Source organism: Fukomys damarensis, unplaced genomic scaffold (assembly GCF_012274545.1).
Source record: "Fukomys damarensis isolate Sample0158 unplaced genomic scaffold, DMR_v1.0_HiC HiC_scaffold_14, whole genome shotgun sequence".
Lineage (NCBI taxonomy): Eukaryota > Metazoa > Chordata > Mammalia > Rodentia > Bathyergidae > Fukomys > Fukomys damarensis.
In genome coordinates this window covers 476,486-490,743 of record NW_022900926.1, presented here as the reverse complement: position 1 = coordinate 490,743, position 14,258 = coordinate 476,486, and the positions used below count along the sequence as shown (strand labels likewise).

At 41.7% G+C, this 14,258-nt stretch overlaps 1 long non-coding RNA gene across 4 annotated transcripts; it reads left to right on the top strand.

Annotated features, from left to right (window-relative positions):
- The first annotated feature begins 4,339 nt into the window (after positions 1-4,339).
- LOC104876767 lies at positions 4,340-9,559 on the top strand. 4 transcript variants are annotated; one of them, XR_784409.1, is made up of 4 exons: positions 4,340-4,395; positions 4,498-4,526; positions 8,289-8,453; positions 9,255-9,559. It is a non-coding gene; the product is annotated as an uncharacterized LOC104876767 (long non-coding RNA). The 4 variants fall into 4 exon arrangements; XR_784408.1 differs by having other exon boundaries at positions 8,238-8,453; XR_784407.1 differs by lacking the exon at positions 4,340-4,395 and having other exon boundaries at positions 4,422-4,526.
- The last annotated feature ends 4,699 nt before the right edge of the window (positions 9,560-14,258 follow it).

The following is a 14,258-nucleotide window of genomic DNA, read 5'->3' as shown; positions in this document are numbered from 1 at the left end:
CTCCTCGTCTTCATCCCTCACCCCTGGTTCCCCGGACGCTCCCGCCTGCAAGAAATCCATCCCCTTGTCTCTTCTGTCCTTCTTTCATTTTCTTAGTTCATACTTTGTCTTACTCAGATGAGAGATATCATGTGGTATTTAACCTTTCGGGTCTGATTGATGTCACTCAGCATTATATTTCCCAGGTGCATCCATTTTTCTACTGATGTTTCAAAATTGTCCTTCTTTATAGCCAAGTAGTATTCTGCTACACACGGCTACCACATTTTCTTTACCCAGTCATCTGTGGATGGAGGTGTAGGCTGCTTCCAGGATTTAGCTAGTACGAACTGTACTGCTGTAAACACTAGTGTGCATGCATCACTGTCATATGATGTCTGAAGCTCCTGGGGAAGATTCCTAGAAGGAGCGTGACTGGGTCATATGGGGTTTCTTTTCTCTCATTGAGTTTATTGGTGCATTTTAGGTGTACAGTGCAGTTACATTCATCATTGGGATCTTGTACCTTTACATGACAGGTCTTGGCTCACATTTTTCCCCCTTGTTCCTGCCCTCCCTTCACCCCCTCCTCCCTTCCCTATTTACAAATGCTTTATTTCCTTTTTTTTCATTTTCTCATTTTTTTCCTTTTCCCTTATTAACTTTCCCCTACCCTTCCCATTTCCCCTACACCTTCAGCCCTTTTCTTCCTATTTCACATTGTCCATTATCTTATTAGGATCTTATGTACCATTATAGTTTTTCACAGCGGAGAAACTATTTGGTATTTATACATGTGTGACTTATTTATTTCACTTAGGAGCATATCCTCGATATGTATCCATTTTCTATGAATGAGTCTAATTTCTCATTCTTTATGGCTGAGTAGTATCCCATTGTATAGAAAAACCACATCTCCTTTATCCAGTCTCCAATTGATGGGCAAATGGGCTGTTTCCAAGTTTTCTAATTTCAGTTGTTTGACGAATCTTCATACGGTTTCCACAGTGATTGTACTAGTTTACGTTCCCACCAACAATGCAGGAAGGTTTCACTTTCACCACAGTCCTGCCAGAATTAGTTATTTCTAATTTTCTTGACAATTCCATTCTTCGAGGTGTAAGATGAAATCTTAGCATTGTTTTAAGTTATACCTCTTTAGTGGCCAGAGATGTTGACTATTTTTTATGTTTGTTGGCCATTTGTACGTCTTCCTGTGGGACTGTCTGTTCATTTTACGTGCTCATTTCTTGGCTGAGTCTTTCCCTGGCCCCTCCAGTAATAAAAGGTATGCAGTGAAGAACTCTCTCTTTGGTTCCTAACTCAGCCGTGCTCACCCTGCCGGATGAGCAGCCTGGGGCTGCTGCAGGGGAGCAGGGCAGGCCTTGCTGGGAGCGCGGTGCGGGAGCTGTGCTGCAGCAGCGCCACCGAGCCGGAGTCACGTGGGCGGGGCAGAGGCTTCCGTGTTTTTTTTTAATAGAACATTTCATCTACTTCTGTCACGAGTGATTTCATGGCACTTGCTACTTCTTCAAATTCATTTTCAAAACGTCTGTCATTACCTCGAACGGAGGCGGGACTCACGAACAGGACGACGGCGCACGGCCGCAGCGGCGGGGTGTGCCGCACCTGCGCCCTTGTTCTCCCGTCAGTGCGTCAGAGGTTAAGGAGGAGCAAACCTGCAGGAGAAAACCTTCCGTACCTTCGTTTAGCTGAGAATTGTTAGGATTGGTGTCTCGATGTATAGGCGAAGTGGAGGTTCATGTTTCAAAACATTTTATTATGTAATCGTGTATATATATTAATGAACGTAACGTATCTGTAAGTACCCAGGCATAGTAATGAATGAAATTTAAACATTCTAATTCCTCATAGAGGCAATACGACATCCCCCTCAGGTGCAAGAGTGGTTTTTCTAAATTCCCTCTTTCTGTCACCTCCCCAGTCAGAGATTAAAAAACAGCCTGGTTTGTGTTTATTATTCCTGTTCTGAAAAACATAACATTTAAAAAACCGACTACATATGTTTCATAGGAAAACTAAAAATGTTTTATTTTTAGCTTTATAAAATTGTCTTTAATTAGCTTTTCCCCCATACAGTCACATTTGTAAAATTCATCCAGGTTGTACATGAAGTTGTAGCTGTTTTATTTTCACTGCTCTATACCATTCCAATATTTTGTTTGTGCCATAAATTATTCTTCTGTCCAGCCTGTGTACACTTGGGCTTCCTTTTACTTTTTGTTCTTATGAATACTGTGCACATTTTCACACTATGTGTTGTGACACAAATTCTAAAGAATTTCTCTCAGATAGTGTGAATCCCTTGGAATGAAAAGTATGCACACACTTGTATTAAAAAAGAATTCCCATGTTATTTCGAACTTTGCACCAGGAGTGAATAAGAATTGCTGTCGTTTTACATTCTTGTGAACACTTAATTTTTTATGTTTAAAAGTTTCATCAGTTGCATGGGTTTAAATGCTATATTATTGAAGTTGTATTTATGTTAAAATTTCTGTTGAGTTGAATGTATTTTATGTGCTTATCAGGCATTTGTTAAATGCCTATTTGTGACCTTTGTTCATTTTTCATTTGGAGTAATTACATTCTTGTTTTTGAATTTTAAAATCCCTTTTTGTATTCCAGATATCACTGGTCATCTGTATATTTAGCTTTGTACTCCTTTTATCGTGTTTTGCTGAAAAGACCTTAACATTTACTTTTATTTATCATTTTTGCGCAGCTTCCTGGCTGAGTTGAGCAGCCTTCCTCCGCCAGTCCCTGCCACCAAGCCTTTGCCCTTGGAGGCAGCGGCTGTGGCCTAACCGTGAGCCAAAAGAAACCTCTGCTCCTCTCAGGTGTGAGAGTTAGGGGTATTGCCCAGTGATGGGAAAGTGAGTTTATTACGATATGTCTGTTCCAATTATAGTGCTTTTGGGGGTTTCTTACCTTCATACACCTCACATAGTACTTCTGGTGCTATACTAAACACAAGCAATAATAGTACTTCTAAATGTTTCCAATATTTAATCATTAAAATAATTTGAGTTTTGAAAGTTAATCTTTTGCTAGGTGAAGGTACTCTTATTCTGTTCTTAGCTTGATGAGAGTTTTCATCTAGAATGGAAGCCAGATTTTATGAAATTCATTTTCTGCGTCTCTTGAGATGATTCTAGATTTTCTTCCCTTTAACCAATTATTACTGGTAGGCTTGCTAGATTTAATTTGCTGATATTCTAACTATTTTATTCTGGGCCTTTTAAATTAATGTTTATGAATGACTTCAGAAAGAAAATTTCTTGTGTTTTCCTTGCCTGTTTTTTGCTGTTGTTCATGTTTTTGTTTTGTTTGTGTCTTTTGGTACCAAGGTATACTAGCCAATAAGAATAAGATGAGATATATTTTCTCTTTCCTTCTTTTCTGGAAGAGTTTGTATGCAGTTGGAACGATCCATTTCTTGAAAGTTTTGTAGAATTTCCATGTAACTTTCCTAAATGTTTCTTAGTATCTAATGTTTTCTTTCAAGTGTTATATGATTCTTTTAGTAGAACTTAAAAAATAAAACTATTTAGACTTTCTATTTCCTTTGAAGTTGTTTTTGTTAGGTTTTTAAGGTGTGGGATTTAATCATTTTATTTTAGCTTTAACATTTTTAGCAGTTCTTTATGTTTTTATTCTGTTCTCTATCTGTGCTGTCTTTTATTTGTAATACTTTTGATACTGGTAATTTTAGTGGCTTTTTACTTCTTTAAGTATGTCTGCCAGAAGTTTACTAATTTTGTCTTTTAAAATATCCACCATTTAGGTTTATGTTTCCTTCTTAAATTTTTGCATCTTTCCTATAAAATAAATTTGTACAGGGTCAAATTTTCTAAGTATATAACTTAAAAACTTAGTTTTCAAAAAAATGGTTGTCTTCTGCCTTTCCCCTGCTTCCTTTGTCCCGAAAAGCCCACTTTCATTTCTTTTACCTGATCATTTTGACATTTCCCACTAACACTCTGGAGAGGTGTGTTTCTACTGCTACTTCCTCATGTTTTTCAATTGCAGTAATTTAATTTTCAAAACTTCATATTGGTTCAACTCTCTTTTTCCCCTAGCACCATGTATATTTTTTCAAAATAATACAAATCCCATCCACAGCTTTCCTTTCTTTCTGTGATTATCCTATTAGTATTTGTTTTCCTTTTTAATAGACCCTGTGGTCAAGGACCTTATCTGCTTTGATTACCATGGAGTCTCTAGTTCTTAGAGCTGGATGGACGTTCAACTATTTAGTGAGTGAATAAACAAATGTGATAAGTGTTAAAAGGACAACTGCCAAGAGTGGAGGAGGTGGGAGGATTCTCTGGGGAATGTTTTGAAGGGGAGGAGGCAGAGCATTGGCAGTTATGCCAGTTTGTCTGTGACCAGGTACCAGTTAACTGATAAGGTGACTCTGCTTGGAAAGTCAGTGTGGGAACCTTTTTCCAAGTTTCATTTCTTTTTGTTTTGTTTCCTTTATGTTCATGACAGAGTCCAAAGACAGAAAGAACCAAAGTCAGGTAGGAGCAGCTCCCTTTTGCTCAGCCTTTTGGCTCCATTCAGGGCTTCAATTGACAAAACAATATGGAGGGAAGATGCCTTTACCCAGGCTCCTGACCAGATACTCAGCTCATCCACAGGCACCCTCAGACACACCCAGAGCACATCATGGTACGGTCACAGTGACACATAACTTCTTTTCCTCATTGAGTTTATTGGTACATTTTAGGTGTACAGTACAGTTACATTCATCATTGGGATCTTGTACCTTTACATGACAGGTCTTGGTTCTCATTTTTATCCCCTGTCCCTGCCCTCCCTTCACCCCCTCCTCTCCTCCCCATTTACAGACACTTTATTTCCATTTTTTCATTTTCTCCTATTCTTTTTTTCCTTTTCCCTTATTCCCTTTCCCCTACCCTTCCCACTTTCCCTAGACCTTTAGCCCCTTTCTTCCTATTTCACACTCTTAATTATCCCATTAGGATCTTGTGTACTATTATAGTTTTTCACACCAGAGAAACTATTTGGTATTTACATATATGTGACTTATTTATTTTACTTAAGAGTATATCCTCAATATGTGTCCATTTTCCCATGAATGAATCTAATTTGTCCTTCTTTATGGATGAGTAGTATTCCATTTTATAGAAAAACCACATCTTCTTTTTACAGTTTCCAACTGATGCACAAATAAATGGGCTGTTTCCTAGTTTTAGCTATTACAAATTGTGCCACTATAAACATAGGTACACATATATCTCTGTGATATGATTCTTTTAATTCTTTTGGAAAGATACCCAGCAGAGGGATGACTGGGTCAAATGGAACCTCTAGTCCCAGCTCTTTGAGGTATCTCCATATTGATTTCCATAGTAATTGCACCAGTCTGCACTCTCACCAACAATGGAGAAGGGTTCCTTTCTCCCCCCAACCCCATCAACATTTGTTTTTGTGTGATTTCTTTATATCAGCCATTCTTTGTGGGTTGAGGTGGAATCTCAGTTTTGTTTTCAACTGCATCTCTCGAATGACCAGTGATGTGGAACATTTTTTCATATGTTTACTTGCTGCTTTTACTTCTTTGTCTGAGAAATGTCTGTTCATTTCAGATGCCCATTTTTGAATCAGGTATTTATATTTGTTCTTTACATGTTCTACATAAGAGTGCTTTGTCTGAGGAGCAGCTGGTAAAAATTTTTTCCCACACTGTAGGTTGTCTCTTAGTTCTGTTGATGGCTTCTTTTGCAGTGCAGAAGCTTTTTAATAAGATGAGATCCCAGTTTCTGATTTTTTCTGTTAGTTCCCGTACTACTGAGCATTTGTTCATGAAGTCTTTTCCTATGCCAATGTCTTCAAGAGTTCTGCCTAATTTATCTTCCAGCAAGTTTAATGTTTCTGTTTTAATATTTAGATCTTTAATCCACTTGGATTTTAATTTAGTGCATGGTGAAAGATAGGGGTCCAGTTTTAATCTTTGGAAGGTTGAGATCCAGTTTTTCCAACACCATTTATTAAAGAGGCGATCTTTCCTCCAGTGGGGACTGGCAGCTCCTTTGTCAAAGATGAGGGAGCTGAGTGCATCTGGAGTTGTTTTTATGTCTTCCAATCTGTTCCACTGATCCTCAGGTCTGTTTCTTTGCCAGTACCATGCTGGTTTTATCACAGTGGCTTTGTAGTATAGTTTCAAATTGAGAATTGTTATATCTGTTGCCATGTCTCTGTTGCCTAGGATGGCTTTTGCTCTTCTAGGTCTCTTATGGTTCCAAATGAATTTTTGGATTCTTTTTTTAGGTATGTGAAATATAGTGTTGGAATTTAAATCGTCATCACATTGAATCTGTATAGCAGTTTTGGTTCTATGGCCATTTTCACTATGTTGATTCTTCCTACCCAGGAGCAGGGGATATCTTTCCATTTTCTTATCTCCTTTTTGATCTCTTTTTTCAGAGTGCTGTAGTTTTCAGTGTAGAGGTCTTTTGCTTCTTTTGTTAGATTGATTCCTAGATACTTCATTTTTTTGGATGCTATTGTGAAAGGAATTGTTTCCCTAATTTCTCATTCAGTGAGCCTGTTATTTGTGTACAAGAAAGCTATTGATTTTGGGGTGTTGACCTTGTATCCAGGTACTGTGCTAAAAGGTGACACATAAAATTAATCATTACACCACTCATGTTTTGAGTGAATATGTTTTAACAAATTCAATGAAACATGTAATTTCAAATATAACTGCCATACTATTTATTGATATATAAAAATTTTAAAAAATAAATGTTAGTTTTAGATTTACAGAAAAATTGCAAGGATAGTACTTAGAGTCCCCATACCCTACTCTTGGTTTTCCGTATTATCATTCTCCTATTACACTAATACAGTACACTTATTACAATTAATGTAGCATCCATGGTATTGTTTAAAAGTCAAAGTCATAATATGTTCAGGTTTTCTTAATTCTTACCCAGTGTTCTTTTTCTGTTCCATGATATCATCTCATCCCATTACATTTGGTAGTTGTATCTCTTTAGGTTCCTATTAACTAGGATGCCTTTTAGATTCCTCCCTCCCTCCCCCTTTTTTTTTTTTAACCTTGATGGTTTTTCAGAGAAGTGGTTAGGTAGTGCATAGCACTCCCTGTGTTAGAATTTTTGGCTAGTTTTCCCTTAGACTAGGGCTTTGGTATATGCAGTGGAAACCCACAGGAATAAACTGCCATTCTCAGCCTCCACAAAAGTTTAAATATGAGCAACACTTGCTCATGTGCTGATGCAGTGTCCATTTGTGTCCCCCCTGTAAAGCTCTTCTCTCTGTCCCTATCCCTTTCCGTGCTGGACATTTTGGAAGATTCACCATGTGGAACCTGTGCTTGAGGAACAGGGACTTGGGACCTCCTCCTTGATTAGTTAGTTAAGCATAGCCTTAATACAACGAAGGGGAGATGTATCTTTTCTTTTCTATGTATTATTTATTATGCAAAAATTTATTATATCATAATCCAATACCATTTTATTTCATTGCCCAGATTTGATTATCTTTTGTCATTTTAAGCTTGGCCATTGAAAGTTCTTCAAGCTATCTCCTGTGTCCTTTTTACAAGCCCCTATTAATGTAGGTTTTTAGTTTTTAAGTTAATTAACATATACTGAACATCTCCTCCACCTCTGGCATTATATGATGCTTCAGGCTTGTCTTCTATACTTTATGCCTCAGTCCCAACATCAGTCCTCTCCCAGAGAACCTCAGGGTCCCTTTATTGGGGCAGAAGTAAAAACCATGATTGTGCACTGGGTGTGTGGGTTCCTGTTAGAGTCTCGTTGCTTCTGAGCACTCTTGGTCAATAGCAATAAAGCATATGTGTGCATGCAAACCCATGTGTGTGCACATATCTATACATTTTGTATACATAACTCTTCATATTAAGTTAAATGTGAATCCAGTTCAAATCCATTATAAAATACATCTTTCTAGTCTCATCCTCTTGTTCATCTGTAGATACTCCACGTGTGAAATCTGAGTCTGACCATCCATCATCCTCTACTTTTTTAATTCTAGTAAACATGTAGCCTTCAGGAAAGTCTCTTCATGTATTTGTGATGTTAGATGACTTTGCATATGTGGCATTCCATCCTATTATTTTTAAGATTTGTGTATACACCCAGGCTCTTTGTTGAATCATAAAACTGTGGATTTTGATAAGTGCACTTTGATAAATGTAATTGCATCCATAATTGCAGCATCGTACAGAACATCCTCATTGCCCTGAAAGCCATCTATGTTTTGTGCAGCCAGTCCCTCCTCCGTGCTTCCCAAGCCTCAGGTGACCACTGACCTTTTCGCTTTTGCCTCTGCGGGACTGGTGAGCAGAACTGTGTACAGGATGAACAGAACCCTGCAGTAGGCGGCCTTTCAGACTGCCTCGTCCCACTCAGAAACATGTATGTAAAGAAGAGGTATGTCTTTCTGTGGGTTGATAACTCTGTATCACTGAGGAATATGCTATTTTATGCATGTGCAATAGTGTGTTGACCCACTCACTTATTGGAGAATATTTTAGATTATAAAGGAAGCTGTTATAAAGTTTGTATAGAAGATTTTGTGTGGGTATGTTTTAAAGTAAGTTGGGCAAATATTCAGGAATGCAGTTGATGGGTTGTGTTCAGGCTGTGCTTATCTTCACAAGAAACTACCAAAACATCTGCTAAAGAGGTCGTGTATTTTTGCTTTTCTGAGAGCACTGAATGAGAGTTCCTGTTGCTTTATGTTCCTGTCAGTGTTTGGTATGTTGGTTTTTTGTCTGTTAACCATTCTTCCAAGAGTGCAGTAATATTTCACTGCTGCCTTAAAATAGTTTTTAGGTGATGAGTTAAATCAGATAACATTTTGTAATAGTTGATTAATGGATTTATATTAGCTGACACATCTGGGTAGCACTTCATTGTTTTTAAAATCATTTAACTGAATTAAAAATACTGTGTTTTGAAGATCCACTTATATATCTCTTATACTTAAAACAATATAAGCACTCATGTTAACAACAGTAGGGAAAAGAATGCAACTCTTCTATGTAACTGTGTTTAGATCATTTGCTTCCTGCAGAGTGCAGTATTAATGCACAGATTGATTATTGATTCTCATAGCTTTCTCATATCTTGACAGATCAGTTTATTTATTAAAAATCTGAAATCACTATTGTCTTTTGTTTCTATGTTAAAAAGGTTTTTTGTTTTTCTTTTTTTTTTTTTTTTTTGTAGGACCAAACTCATGGAGAAGAAGCCAAGATTATCCTCAAAAGGAAAAATCCTATAGAAGTAAAATTTCAGTTATCAGGAAACAGTAGAATGTGGGAGAAAGGAAGAGCCTGGGGACTGCCATACGGACTCCCTTAGAACAGATGCCTTCATCCAGCAGTGTTTATGAAGCCTTCCTGCACAGTAGGAGAGAGCAGCCGGGGTGCTGGACAAGAAGGTCCTGGCTCTTAGGCGCTTCTGAGCGAGGAAATGCATTTGGCCGTGAGTGTGTGGGTAGCTGCTGCAACATTCTTCTGTGGTCATGTCACTCGCGCTTGTGGTCTGAAATTATTTGAATGAAATACTTGAAATTTTATTTCACCATTTGCTACTTGTTCTTTGACTGCTTTTTGCCCTTGCCACATAGTGGAAGGATCTGCCCTAGAAATCGCCATACATAGTCCTGAGTGTAGCCGCTGCCTGCACATCAGTACCAGGCAGCTGGTCGGGGCCTACACAGCGCCTAGGGAACATGTTTCTGGGATGAATGAAGGAGCTTTCACTGCTCTCAGACAGATCATATTATCAGCAAGGCTTCTAATCTGCCTGTCTGCAGAAGTAATGTCCATGCATAGAAACCTCAAAGGGGACTCACATAATTTGCGTAGCTCTCACGTTGGCCCATCAGACACCTTGAGGCCTGCACGTGGGCTGCAGTTGGAGAGCTGCCACTGCACCTTCCTAGGACATTCATTACCAACACCCATCCATCAGACATATGCCCTGCGTTTCCACCTTGGTCTTCTGTTTATGGTTGGAGTGTGCCAAACAGGCAGAATAAATGAAAACTCACTCTGCAGGAACCATGCACGGCATCTCTCCTAAGGGACCAAAGTGCCTCTCCCAAGTGTGGCAGCTATGCCTGGGGAATCCAGGGAATCTGCCGCACAGCAGTGCCCTGCAGCCCAGAGCAGAATGGAGCGGAAGTGTGGGAGATGAGCCCTGTGTGCAGACGGCCCCACTTCTCTGACTTTGCTGGAGTGGGGTAGGTTCAAGGCGCAGACTGGGAGGCCCTGGGGTAACTGGGACTTGTGGAACAGCTCTCTCAGGGTCCCCTGCACAGAACACTGGCTGTGTGGAACAGGTGAACTGGTTCCGCAGCAGCATCTAAATAAGAGAAATCCTTCCTGATGGCTCCCCAGTTCACCAGTGGCTCTAAAGCCCAAGAGGGCAGCCTGGTGGAAGGGTGAGTTTGGCTACACAGAAGTGTTGAGGTGATTCAGAGGGCGCCTGCTGACAGAGCAGGGGTGGCTTGACCTTCTCTGTGGGCCACGTAGGCAGCATTGTGCAGGCTGTTATTTCGGGTGCTGGACAGCCTGCCTGCCCCAAAATATCTCTCCCTGCCATCTTGCCAGCTTCTGTAATTCCCACCAAAAGAACTGTCCTCCAGTCGAAGCCCTGTGTCTCCAGAAGACCCAGGTCACAGTGCAGCCACCCACTGATAACACCATCTTTTAACCCATAACTGCCCGCCCGCCATCCTGGAGCTGGCCGCGGGGAGCACTGCCATCTGCCATAAGGCAGGCCAAGGCTCTGCTTAAGCTTTCAACGGCCTCTTCACGTGAGTGGGGGAGGGTGCCACAAGCCCAGCACAGGAGAATCCTGGCTCCCAGGAGAGACCTATGGTGGAGATGTCTCCACTCTGTCCTCCTAGGGCTCAGGAGATCAGACTTGGGCAGGTAAGGACAACATAGGAACACAAAAGGAACAAAAGAAATGTGCCTAAATTCATGGGTTAAGGCTCCGGTGTGGAATTGGGAATGCTTGGCCACACTCTTATCCTGCCTACTGTAAAGGAAGGAGGCACTGGTCCCCTCCAAATATCTGCCTGGCCCGTGAAGGTGTCTGGGGGTTTCATGGAAATTACTCCTTTGGGTAGAGGAGGCACCTGTGAAAGATAAACCTGTTAAGAGAAACTTCGAGGCATTTTTTCCAGATTTAAGAGCATTCATGAGACTTGGTCCAGCTCACAGATAACCTGAGGGAGCCTGGGGCCTGGCCTGCTACAGCTGTGTAGAAAACATTTTTCTCCTAGAGCCACAACTTCTGTCGGTCCCCCAAAAAACCTCTTCTGGGGCCGACTAGCCTCCTACCAAGTGTGGCTATAGGGTCACATGTTCCTTTTCACAACTGTTTTCTCAGGATAGTATTTGTGGGTTTCTCTTCTGGCTTGCTTGGCTTATGTTCTTTCCTGGTCTGGGTTTCTTTCTCCATTCACTGGGCGTAGAAGGGGTAGAAAATGGGCCCACTGCTTCCGTTCCTTCTCGTCCACTGCCCTGCCTGGAGCCAGGCCCCAGCTGCACACGGACCTCTTCCCAGGACAGAGCTTCCGTGGGGTGCTGCACCACGCCGCACAGCCATTCCTGGGGGTGAACAGCAGCTCTGTAGCAGGGCTTTCTGTGGACCTGCCCAGAGGGGAGCAGAGAGCAGGCTGCCCACTGAACACACACGAGCTAGACAAGGAGAGAATGAAGAGCACAGAGACTCTGAACTCGGGGGCAAGGCAGCAAGAAAGCAAGCTGAACCAGACACAAAAAGAAAGCAGACCATTGGAGTCCAGAGCTCAATAGCTGTGCTCCCTGAAGAAGTTAGCCAACATCTCTGAGCCTTAATTTCCTTCACTAAATGATAGAGTTGATGACAGTGTGTACCTCACAAGGTATAATGAAAATCAAGTGCAGTGTTTTCTATGGCATGGTCAGTGCTGCGGTCCTGGTCCACAGTATGCACTTGAAGATGTTGGTTATGGTATTCAAAGAAAAGCGCCAACAGAGAGTCAGAGACGTGGTAGTCAAGCAAAGCAGGGAGTGTCTTAAATGAAGTAGCTGAAGGACCCAATAGCAAATAGTGTGACTTAATCGAAGGGTCGTCATCAGAAAGGGGCAGAAAGGAAAGCCATATCAAGTCAGGTGGACAGCTGGAGAGGTGGAAATGGTAGGGAGGGAGGGCCCAACAGGGAGAGGGAGAGAGAAAGAATGGGAACAAGAGGAGAGAAAAATAAGGAAGGCTCATGTGACTGGGTGCTGGCAGGTCTGAAGGTGCTGGGGACTCGGGAGGACTGTGGCTGCAGCCAGGTTTCGAAGGTAGAAGTCCTCCTGGTGGCAGCCAGGCACATGCATCAGGCTATGGCCACTGGTGATGGAAGATGACCTACACAAAGCTCAATGCTTTAATTGTCATGTCATCTAAAAATAATTTCACTGAAACATAGAGTAACACTGGAATAAATGAAGAGCCTGGGCCTTGGCAAGTGGACACATACAACTAACACCTGAAAATGCTTGTTTCTAGTCCTTTTCATCGGCTCTTTGTGCTCAGGAAGAAATAAAGTCACTTTCCACCATGGGGGTGGCCACCCTTCCTGGGGACCCCAGGCATTCCTCAGGAAACCAGGACTATGCGACTGCGACTTAAATCCCCAGTGCTTAGGACACCAAGGATATTCGCTATTCAGAAACCTGACGGGAATGGAGTAAAAGTGAGAGTGCAGAAAAACAAGGCAGAAGTCGAATCCAGAATGAATGAAATGAAGTCCACTTCGAAGCTTGCTCTTTCCTTTAACACCTTTACCCCGGAGCTTGGATCATCTCTGTGCAGCCACCGTTGACCGCCCAGCCCTCGTGGTTGTGCCTTTGTGGATCTTCCCAGGGCCAGTTCCGAGCATCAGATCTGGCACAGGGCCCCGGGGTCTGGGTGGCACTGTGAGCCCTGTTGGTCTTCACCATGTAGACTGGGCCTGATTAAAGACTGGGCTTGACGGGGACGAGCTTTTATCGTGTTATGAGGCCATGGAGTCATTTAGTTTCTGCCTGACTTAGTAAACGTGACAATGTTACTAGCAGCTTGAGCCAGATTTGATTTATGGGGGAAATTAAATTCTATACTTCCATAATGATGTCAGTACTTCCTGGGTCTTAAAACAAAACAAAACAACAAAAGGAGGCAGAACAGCAACTGCAAGCTTAACCAGTTAATCCGTAAGTCGTCCCGGCCAGTTGCTCTTAGATATCATGCAGGGCTCATTCTCTTTTGGTGAACATAACCCTCCTCTTAAATTCACAGTGTGGTTAAGCCATTAAAATAAAATAAAATGCTAAGTACTCTCTTAAAGTACTTTTGGGAAATCTTGTGATTTGTATTTTTGAGGATCTGTTAATGACAGGATTACAACTAAAGCCAGTCTTCTTCTCCAGAGAATGTAACAAGATTTTTAAATAAGAAGATAAATGTTTCAGGCACAATTGTTACTGCTGTTACCCTGCAAGTCTGATTAGTCTGTTTGGTGGTATTGAGGATTCAGTGTTAGCCATGAAAAGCTCAGTGCATAGGTGATAATGTTGCTTATCCTGTGAAATCATTTCTGCCAATCTCTCACTGATATGAGTACAGCTTTTTTTTTTTATGTTAGGAAAAGCCAGCTGTGAAAAAGCCATAATGCAATAAAATCAAAGAAAATTGTACAACACCAACATTCATCTCCCCAGGGGAGGGACCCAGGTTGTCCATTTGAGTGATCAGCTCAACCTGCCCGGTTGCGGGGGTGCTTACGAGAGACAGGCCCAACATCTGAGCTTCCAGTTCTCCAGCAAATCCAGTACAATGGGACTCGGGGCAAGGAACCTGCGCAGATACCGATTATATCTCTGTGTGCATGTAGAATGTGGCTCCAGCACTGAGTGTGGGTTGTTTAGCTTTTAAAATTGAAATGAGTAGCCGTGTGGCTCCAGGGCTGGTTGGACATCTGAGAGACGGAGGTAGCCTGACTATTACCTAGCATGAGCCGTACTGCTGAAGAGCGGTGACGTCGGTGACGGAAGGTCTCTGTGTGAAGTAGTGATGTGGGAGAAGTTTGGACCAGGGCAAAAATGAAGGTGAACACACCCCTTGGGGCTGAGTGTACGACCTGGCTGCTGGTGCACAGCTGAGCCGCTGCCTGGGTTCTTTGGCTGCCTGCTATTTCTGTCCTGT